Source organism: Macaca mulatta, chromosome 9 (genome assembly GCF_049350105.2).
Source record: "Macaca mulatta isolate MMU2019108-1 chromosome 9, T2T-MMU8v2.0, whole genome shotgun sequence".
Lineage (NCBI taxonomy): Eukaryota > Metazoa > Chordata > Mammalia > Primates > Cercopithecidae > Macaca > Macaca mulatta.
The window spans coordinates 5,746,699-5,756,983 of record NC_133414.1 but is presented as its reverse complement, the minus strand read 5'-3'; positions in this window follow the sequence as shown (position 1 = coordinate 5,756,983).

Genomic DNA, 10,285 nt, shown 5'->3' with positions numbered 1-10,285 from the left:
TCATAGGACACTAGAAAGGAAACCATGAATTTCATGTGAACAGGACATATGAAGACTTTAAAAAGTCATTGCAAATACATGTACTTGAAATTCCTCACAAGTGGAACTCCAGTAGGAATGTGCCCTGGACTGGCCTTGTATCTGTCTCCTTCTGTCCATCCCTTCTCTGTGCAGCTTTATTCATTGCATCCAAATGCTCTCAGTGTGTATCCTCTAAGTAATACACATACTAAACAAATAGTTCCTTCTCCTGGCTGCTTGAAGAACTCAGCAGCTCTTTATACTCAACGCCTTGAACAATCCAAAGAAGTATGGCTTATTTGATCAAGTAATTCACACTAATGTTGAAGGGATATAATGTAAATACAGAAGGCAAGATAATAAATAAAGATGCAATCCTGTAACAGAAAGTAGGTTTGTACATTGTGGTGTATTAATAAGTGCTCAATTTCAGACACAAAGTAAGACAATGAAACACAAAAATCATAGTTAAAAAAACACCTTTGGCTGGACATGGTGGCTGATGCCTACAATCCCAGCACTTTGGAATGCAGAAGTGAGGCAAGTGGATCTGTTGAGCCCAGTAGTTCAAGTTCAGCCTGGGCAACATGGCGAAACCCCATCTGTACTAAAAATTAGAAAAAAAAAAAAGTGGTGATGCACACTTGTAGTTCCAGCTACTTAGAATGCTGAGGCGGGAGGATTGCTTGAACTGGGGAGTTCAAGGCTGTAGTGAGCCGTGATGGCACCACTGCACTCTAGCCTGGGTGACCTGAGTGAGAGCCTGTCTCAAAAAACAAAACAAAAGCAAACAAACACTTTCTAGAGCATTAAAATAAATAAAATAGGAAATAAGAAGACCTACCATCCCGAGATATAACTGAATTAACATGTTTTGTAGAAGGCCACTTCTAGCATAACCGAAATAATATAGAAGGTGTGATCTAGAATTGAGGAATCATACTAATTAAACACGATCCTCCCTTTTGTGTCTTGTGGTTGTTCAGGTAAAAAAAAAATCAATTATAATCTAGTTTTAAACTGCAAACTGCACAAACGGTTTCCTTAAATAAGTTCCCATCTGTGTGGTGATATCTCCCTATTCGAATCAGCTAATAGTTGAAGATCTAGTGACTCACAAGTGCCTCACTTTGCTTCTGAAATCCAGGAGAATATCTCACACTTGCTCCGCTTTAATCTTTCATTTGGTTCTTTCACTGTCATGGTTGCTCTTGAGGGGATGGTCCATCACATCTGCTAATCGCTGCTTCGTTAAATGAAATCAGAGGATTCCAAAGAGCAAATGCTGAAAGCATGCCTCCGTGCCCAGGCCTGTTCAGCTCCCTCCCACCAGTGGAGTTGAGTTTTCATCTCTAGTCACAAGGTGTGTCTCTAAAACTGACAGAGGCGCATGGCGCTGAGGGCCAGGGAACATGGTGGAGATGGACGGGAGCTGTGTGTGTTCATCACGGAGAGACCTTCCAAGTTTATTTTTGCAGCTGTGTAGAGTTAGAGAGTGCTGTGGTGTCACCGTGAAAGAGGACGTTCTCTTCCCTCCATTAAGGTAATAATAATAAAATTCTTAAAAAACTAAAATACAAGGTGTATTCTAAAAGGAAATGTTGACAACCAAGCCAAATGGGCAGATCAGTATCGGGATGCATGGTGACTCCAGCAGATTTCCTTCTGTTTGGGGAGATAGTCAGATGCTGAGAATTAAACCAACTTCAGATTTTTTTTTCTTTGCCCAAAGGCTGACAGAAATTAAGCAAGAAAAACTACTAAGAAATTCAATCCTGGTTTTTGTTTTGTTTTCATAGGTTATTGGGGAACAGGTGGTGTTTGCTTACATGAGTAAGTTCTTTAGTGGTGATTTGTGAGATTTTGGTGCACCCATCGCGTGAGCAGTATACACTTCACCCAATTTGTAGTCTTTTATTCCTCACCCCTTTTTCTCTCTTTCCCCTTGGGCCCGAAAGTCCATTGTGTCATTTTTATGCCTTTGCATTCTCATAACTTAGTTCCCACTTATGAGTGAGAACAAACAATGTTTGGTTTTCCATTCCTGAGTTACTTTGCTTAGAATAATGGTTTCCAATCTCATCCAGGTTGCTGTGAATGCCATTAATTTATTTCTTTTTATAGCTGAGTAGTATTCCATCGTATACACATACCACAATTTCTTTATCTACTCGTTGATTGATGGGCATTCGGGCTGGTTTTACATTTTTGCGCTTGCAAATTGTGCTGCTATAAACATGCATGTGCAAGTATCTTTTTCATATAATGACTTCAAGAATCACATTTTCCATCAATTCGGACTTGTGGCCACGTCCTCCCCTAGGGAGTCCCTAGAATGTAGCCATTAATGGACAGAGTTGCACACCCTCCTTAAGTATCTTAGACCAAACAGGCAATGAGGGAAGGTTCATCTTCCACCACTGGGGAGGAACAAGAGTTTGGGAAACAGAGTGTTTTGGACACAGATTTATGACTGCTTTTCAGAAGTATTGAATTGAGAAGTCAATAACTATTAGGAAATATAAATAAAGAAGTCCTATTTTTGCTTACTCTGTGTGGTATTTGGCCTCACCAATGTTTAGGCCTCCTAAATACACAGCAGGAATGTGGTATGGCTTTTTGCCAGAGGATGCAGTCCAAATGTAATAACACACAGTTTCTTTGCTAGGCTGGAGTCAATACATTACTTCATTTTTTTTTAAGAGGTTGGTATAAGTATCATCTATTGATTGTAGCTTCAGGTATGAGATGGAAGGTTCTAGTCTGTTAACAAAATACACTGCCAAACAAAACAAAGCAAAATGTCCACGTTCCTCTGTTTTCAAAAGAATCAAATCATTCTGTGCATCAGAGAATGCCAAGACCAGCTCGGCTGGGGAGACCCTAACCCAGTGGTGCTAGAGGAATTAAAGACACACACACAGGAATACAGAGGTGTGAAGTGGGAAATCAGGGGTCTCACAGCCTTCAGAGCTGAGAGCCTCGAACAGAGATTTACCCATGTATTTATTAACAGCAAGCTAGTCATTAGCATTGTTTCTATAGATATTAGATTAACTAAAAGTATCCCTTATGGGAAACGAAGGGATGGGCCGAAATAAAGGGATGAGTTGGGCTAGTTATCTGCAGCAGGAGCATGTCCTTAAGGCACAGATCGCTCATGCGGTTGTTTGTGGCTTAAGAATGCCTGTAAGCGGTTTTCCACCCTGAGTGGGTCTGGTGTTCCTTGCCCTCATTCCAGTAAGCCCATAACCTTCCAGCGTGGGCATTATGACCATTATGAACATGTCACAGTGCTGCAGAGATTTTGTTTATGGCCAGTTTTGGGGCCAGTTTATGGCCAGATTTTGGGTGGTCTGTTCCCAACAAGAGAAGCTATGCCTGGGATTTACTTTGGAGCATGTACATGGACGTTTGCAAAGAGATTAAATGTGGTGCCCTCAGGAGGCCAAGGGTCACCTTGGAAAGAACATCAGGTTGAGAGTCAGGGACTGCTTGCTTCATGCCAGGGCCACCTACACCAGTGGAGGAGAAACCACCACTACCACTGCAGGAAACTGCACAGGAAGCCTCATTGCTCCTGTGGGACATATAGTGCCCTCTTCCGCTATGAAGATAGCATAGCGATTTCTAGAGGCCCACTGCATTTTTTTAAAAATGCATAAAAACAACATTCCAGGCTGATTGACAACAGTGGACAACTTCATTCAATCAATAGATATCACTTCAAGTACACATGGTATAGACTCAGATAATATACGAGAGAAATAGTTTCATTTGCAAAGCTTCTGGTTTCAAATCCAGGCTTAATTCTGTGGCCACAGCCAATATCATTATAAACTTTCAGTGGAATTTGATTTGGAAATCCTTATGGTACAATCAGGAGTTTACAGCCATTCTGTAATTCCTTGACCATGTGATTTTAGAACACGCAATCTGGTGGGATGGCAGATGTGATGGTTAATATTGAGTGTCAACTTGACGGAAGGATATAAAGTATTGTTCCCGGGTGTGTCTGTGAGGGTGTTGCCAAAGGAGATTAACATTTGAGTCAGTGGACTGAGAGAGGCAGACCCACCGTTAGTCTGGGTGAGCACCATCTAATCAGGCAGAAGCATGTAGAAGGAATAGACTGCCTGATTCTTCTGGCCTCCATCTTTCTCCTGTGCTGGATGCTTCCTCCCCTTGAACGTCAGATTCCAGGTTCTTCAGCTTTGGACTATTGAACTTACACCAGTGTTTGCGAGGAGCTCTCGGGCCTTCGGCCACCGACCAAAGGCTGCACTGTCGGCTTCCCTACTTTAGAGGTCTTGGGACTCAAACTGGCTTCCTTACTCCTCAGCTTGCAGATGGCCTATTGTGGGAATTCACCTTGTGATCATGTGAGTCAATTCTCTTTAATAAACTCCCTTTAATATATACGTCTATCATATTAGTCCTGTCCCTCTAGGGAACCCTGACTGATACCCTGGAGATGACAGGGCAGCCATCTTGGATGCTGTGTCATTTTCTGGTCACCCTCTGTCAACTTGGGCAGAGGAGTATTGTCTTTCTACATATTTATGTATCCAGAGAGGACATGATTCATTTACTTAGTGAGTAACAGAATGCTAATACAGAAAAAGAGGGCAAACACATATATTAATTAGTTAGGAAAAAAATAAACCTATATGCCTAGGAATGAACACCACCATTATAAAAACTCATTACTTTCAGTTGCCCCCTTTTAATAATGTGTATTGGAAACTATTTGCATCATTAAAATGTCACTGAACTGGAATGGAAACAGCATGGTGGATTTGAATGGTTAATTATTATCTCTGAGGCAAAACACAAATGGCTCAAATGGTAAATATTCTCCAAGTAAAATTATTGTAAAATGCCCATGGTAATTAAGCAATATTTTCATTAACCAATAGCCTGCAAAAGCTTGTTAGCTTGATTAAAAACTTCACATATCTAACTTAGTAAATGATATATTCACATGTCCAGAAGATTACATGGTAGTGTTTTAAAAGTCTGGCAAATTCAAAACAAGAATTGAAAGAAAAAGTGAAAGCAAACTACTTTTTTTAAGGTAGCATTACTTAAAACAAAAGTACTTCTGAGTTACTTAACCAGAAAAATGATATCCTAGTAACTTTGTTGCACAGTATTAAAATTAGACAATGTGATCTTGGCTGAGCACCAAAACGGTCTCTTCTGAGACGCTCTCATGATCCGGAATTGTTTTCAGAATAACAGGAAAAGGGAGGAAAGTTGAGCTGAAAAACCCATCTGCTTCTAATTCAAAATTCCCAATAAACTCTTGTGCACCAGCTCCAAAAAAAGAAAGCCAAATTAAAACGTTGCTAATTTGAGGGAGCAAATGGAAAGATACTCTGAAAGATGAAGTCTCCTTTCTTTTAGAACGCCACTTTCTCGTCGTTACTGGAGATCCCATTGCCGTGTGTCTGGCTGATGTGGGGAGGTCCGGAGACTGTTTTTAAATTAAACATGCAGTTTGTCTGAGAAATGTGTCTTTCCTAATTGCTTGTTAAAATTATATCTAACCTGGAATAAAGAACCTTGTTTGTAGGCATCCCATTTGGAATTTTTTGTTTCATGGGTATTTTCAGCGTCTCCTGATTCCCGGTTTTTGAGAGGCACTCACTGAATGCTCTGTTTGTGGGTCTGCCCTCATGGCTCTGCGTTCAGGCCTGTTGCTGACCATCTGTCTGGGCTCTGTCTCTGGGCTGCCCTTGTGCTAGAGTTGTTTCCTAATTTTGCTGTGGGGTGGGAGAATGTGGGGAACAAGAGTAACTCAGACACGCAACAGAAAATGAAGGTTTCTTTGGTTGCCGATGCTTTGCTGTGATCTTTTGAAAATCCAGTTATATGCAATATTCCACCATGTACAGAGCAAAGAGAAAGATGTATTTCTTCACTACAGCTTGTAGCTTTTTTCAGCCTAACTTAATACTTAAGTGTCTTCGTAGAAACACGGGATTTCCAAAGACTGGCGTATTAGCATGGCGATGAGGTTCCCAACATGACACATACGTTCTATCTATTATCTATGCATAATATAGATTTACATATAAATGAATACTAATTGTAGAAATGGAGAAAACAGTCAAGATTTAAATATGCAAGCAAAAGAGAAAGGCAAAATCAAACAAACTTACAAACATAAACCACTTCAGTTTCAGTAGCACAGCACTATTGAATTTTTAAAGATTTTGTATCTAAATTGGGAAAAGAAAGAGGTTTGAGTGTTATAATGAACCTTGGGTTCTTCAGTGAATTAAAGAGTAAATTATATTTTAAATTATAATTGAAAAATGAATATTTAGACAATATCCCTGAAGAGCTTAAATGCATATGAACGGGCTAGGTTTTATAAATAAAACACAATATAGACTGGCTTTTGCAGGGCTGAAGTCCAATTGATATAGTTGAAGTCAAAGTAAAATATAGAGACAAGTCTCTGAATCGAATGTTTTATTTGGCAATGACCAAACTGCAAGTCAGGGCATCAAGGTACACTGGGTGGTCTTCAGGATGCCCAAAGATCAAAGGGGAGGCTGGGGATTTATTAGAAAGAGAAGTGTTACCTACTGCTTTGAAACAAAGTTCATTGGCACTAGAGATGCTTTGGGGAGCTGGCAAGTTCTGATAGGTGAGCAACAGGTCACAGGTCATCTTGGCAGCTACCAGGTAAAGCTGGTCCCAGCCAGGCTTGTGGAAAATGCAATTCTAGGAGCAGGTGCTATTTACCCTGAGTGCTTTCCCCCTCAGCCCACGACTCTGATTTAGTTTGGAATGATATGAATGACCCAGTTTGTATAATCAACTTTCACCACATCATTTCACACACAATGGTGTTGGGAAAGTTCAGTTCTAACAGGGCTCATTACTGAGTAAAAGTTCAAATGCCAGATGCTGCTGGTGGGTTAGAGGGTCCAGAACAGAACCATGTGCATGAAAACCCCAACATTGTAGGGCAAAAATAGACCCAGTGCTAGTCTCTCTCCCCCAGGACCAGCATGTTGAGTTCTACTGTCATTTAAAATAATATTCTAATATCTTTCCGATCTTAAAATAATAGATTCATTTCTAAAAATGCAGGAAAAAGAAACTAATATAAGGATTAAAAATAAACGTCACCATAATTATTTTTACCAGGATACTAATAATATTCACATATATTTCTTCTCATTTTTATATCTATTTCTAAATACCTACAGATGTTTGTGAATATAGTTTTAAGAAAATTCAATCTATTCTGCATCACACTTTGATTTTCTACTTTTTCTTTCTTTCTTTCTCTTCTAAATTGTTTTCTAATTTACACAAGGCACTGAATGATTCTGAATCAAGATTGGCTGCATTTCCACTTCAAATTGTACAATGTAGAAGACACTGGGTGCATTTCACAGAAAACATGAGTCAATGATAGAGTGTTATCTTCCATATAATACAAAAATATTTTTATAACATAAGTAATGTCATCCCAAGTAGCATCTTTCATATAAAAATGCTAAAACTGGCAATGTGTTTTAAAGATTTCTGGCATTTATATTATATTTGTGTAAGATATTGCTGAATACCACATTTCAGCTTTTCTTTCTAAGCTTTAACACATAATCCTGTTTTCAAAACAAACTACACATATCTACACATATTTTCATTAGTGAAGTAGTACTCATCTTCTAGGAAATCCAACTTTAATTATAATCATCAAATAAATATTATTCTAATGTTTTTAAAACCTAAGAAAAAGCATGCTTTACTTCAAAATCAGCAGTGCATAGAGATTTTTAATTTTTCTTTCATTTTTATAAAAATCAGTTGCATATTTGAAAGCAATTCATAAGCCCTGTGGTTTTTTTGGAAGGTGCTTTTATGACTGTTGTAAGAAAATGTTCTCCATGTCAGTAACAAATGGCTGTCATGGAATTTTGGCAGCAAATGTTTCAGCCGTCCACATGAAATGGAGGAATATTTCTCCACTGAGATTAGTTTCTGTTATACTGTGTTACTGGAGAGAATGATAATGGAATTTCTCTTCTGGGCTTGTCATGGATAAAATATTGTATCCATTCTATCACATGAAAGGGAGGAGTAAGATCAGACAATATTTAAAGAGAGCGGCTTCCAGGATGGAGTCTTCCAAGGAAAATGCGGGGGTCCTGGTGATACTTTAAAAAGTTATCTTGTTGGAAGCCAGCTCTGTCTCACTGCTCAGGACAATGTTTGTACCGTAAACCTGGAGACAGTTCTAAATGACAAAATGTCAAATAATATGGCCATAGATCCACAGATTCAGGGTCTGTTCTCCCCCCAGAAAAACAACATACTTACAGAGATAGGTATGACCATACAATTAATATGTAATCATTCTGAAGGTTTAGAAAGGGGATTAATTGCATTTGGCCAACAGTAATGAAAGGTGCCCCCAACATCTTGACTCTGGCTTGCTTTCTCTGCAATCTGGTCAACGCTTCATCTTAGACGAGCACAGTAGATCTGCGTCGCCCTGTCCCAGACTAAGTGGGGGTGACTTTGAACACTGGCCGTGTGGTTCTTGGAGAGATGACATGTCACAGCAGGCTTAGTTGGTTCCAGGTATACACATACATGTGCATGCACATACACAGGTACACAGACGTATGCACATACACTTGTGTGCACCCATATACACACAAGTATGTGCACATATGCACATGCACACACATCCACACATATACACACAAATATGTGCACATACACATCCACACATATACTCACAAATATGTGCACATACACATGTGTACACACATACACTCACAAGTATGTGCACATATGCACATGCACACACTCATGCACACATATATACACAAGTATTGCCCAAAGCCACATGCACACATATACACACAAGTATTGCACATAGCCACATGCACACATAAACACACATATACACACAATTATGTGCACATACACACATGCACACAGTCAAAGACAGGCAGGCCATTTCATGCCACCTCCTTCTAGACTGTCAAGGACACAGTTTTTTTTTTTTTTTCATCCAGTTTGGCTTTTTCATCAAAATATTTTTAACAAAAAATTCATGATGCATCTTTTTTAAGTTTCTTTTTTTAAAACAATTTCAGTTCCCCATTCACTTTAATCCAGTGATTTTTCAGAAACAAATGAACTAGCCACACTGCTTCTCCTCTTATGCCAATTGTCCTTGGAGTCTTTTTTTTTTTTTTTTTTTTTTTTTTTTTGAGATGGAGTCTCACTTTGTCTGCCAGGCTAGAGTACAATGGCACAATCTCAGCTCACTGCAACCTCTGCTTCCTGGGTTCAAGCGATTCTCCCGCCTCAACCTCCCGAGTAGCTGTGATTACAGGCACACACCACAATACCTGAGTAATTTTTGTATTTTTAGTAGAGATAGGGTTTCACCATGTTGGCCAGGCTGGTCTCGAACCCCTGACCCTAAGTGATCTGCCCACTTGGACCTTCCAAAGTGCTGGGATTACAGGCATGAGCCACCACACCCGGCTGTCCTTGGAGTCTTTGATCTGTGCACTAAAGAACTGGCAAAGCCAATAATGTTCTCTCTCCCTTTGAGGATAAGAATTCTTTGGTCCACCCAGAATTTGTGTGGTCTTGCAGCTTCTAAAAACAAGTGGGAGGAAGAACAATGAAAACCTAGACACTACTGTTTAGCAAGTCTTCTTTGAATAGCATCGTGATTGGCTGCACATTGGTTTAACTTTCCTTCTACTTTGAGACTTCTGCTCCTGGATCACCAAAAAAAAACAACCCGAACTTGGTGTTCTAGGGCCCAGCAGCAGCCTGCAGTCCTGGCCGCTGTCTGTTCCCCTTCTTATTCCATATTTCTCTGTCTCCCTCACACCACGTGCTGAACTCAAGTCTGAGGGGACACTTATTTCTAAACCCAAGTCATGTCTATGGTAACAGAAGAAGCTGAGCAGGGGTCAGCTGAAGCTGCTGTCACTCATTCCTCTCAAGGCTGGGGTCCCTCATCTCCCTGCCTTACCTTCTATGGGTGTAAGGTTGCAACTCAGGCCCACGTGGAGGTCTGTGGAGTAATGTTGGTTGTCCTCCTCCAACCCTCAGCTGTCAGGTGGCCTGAGCTGCTCCAGGCCAGTGGTTCTCAACCTTGACAGCCTGCTATAATCCCAATGTCCAAGCCACATCAAGGCAGGGAGAGGACACATGTGTCTGCGTTTTGCCATCAGTGTCTACACACGCCAGCTCTGGAGTCAGA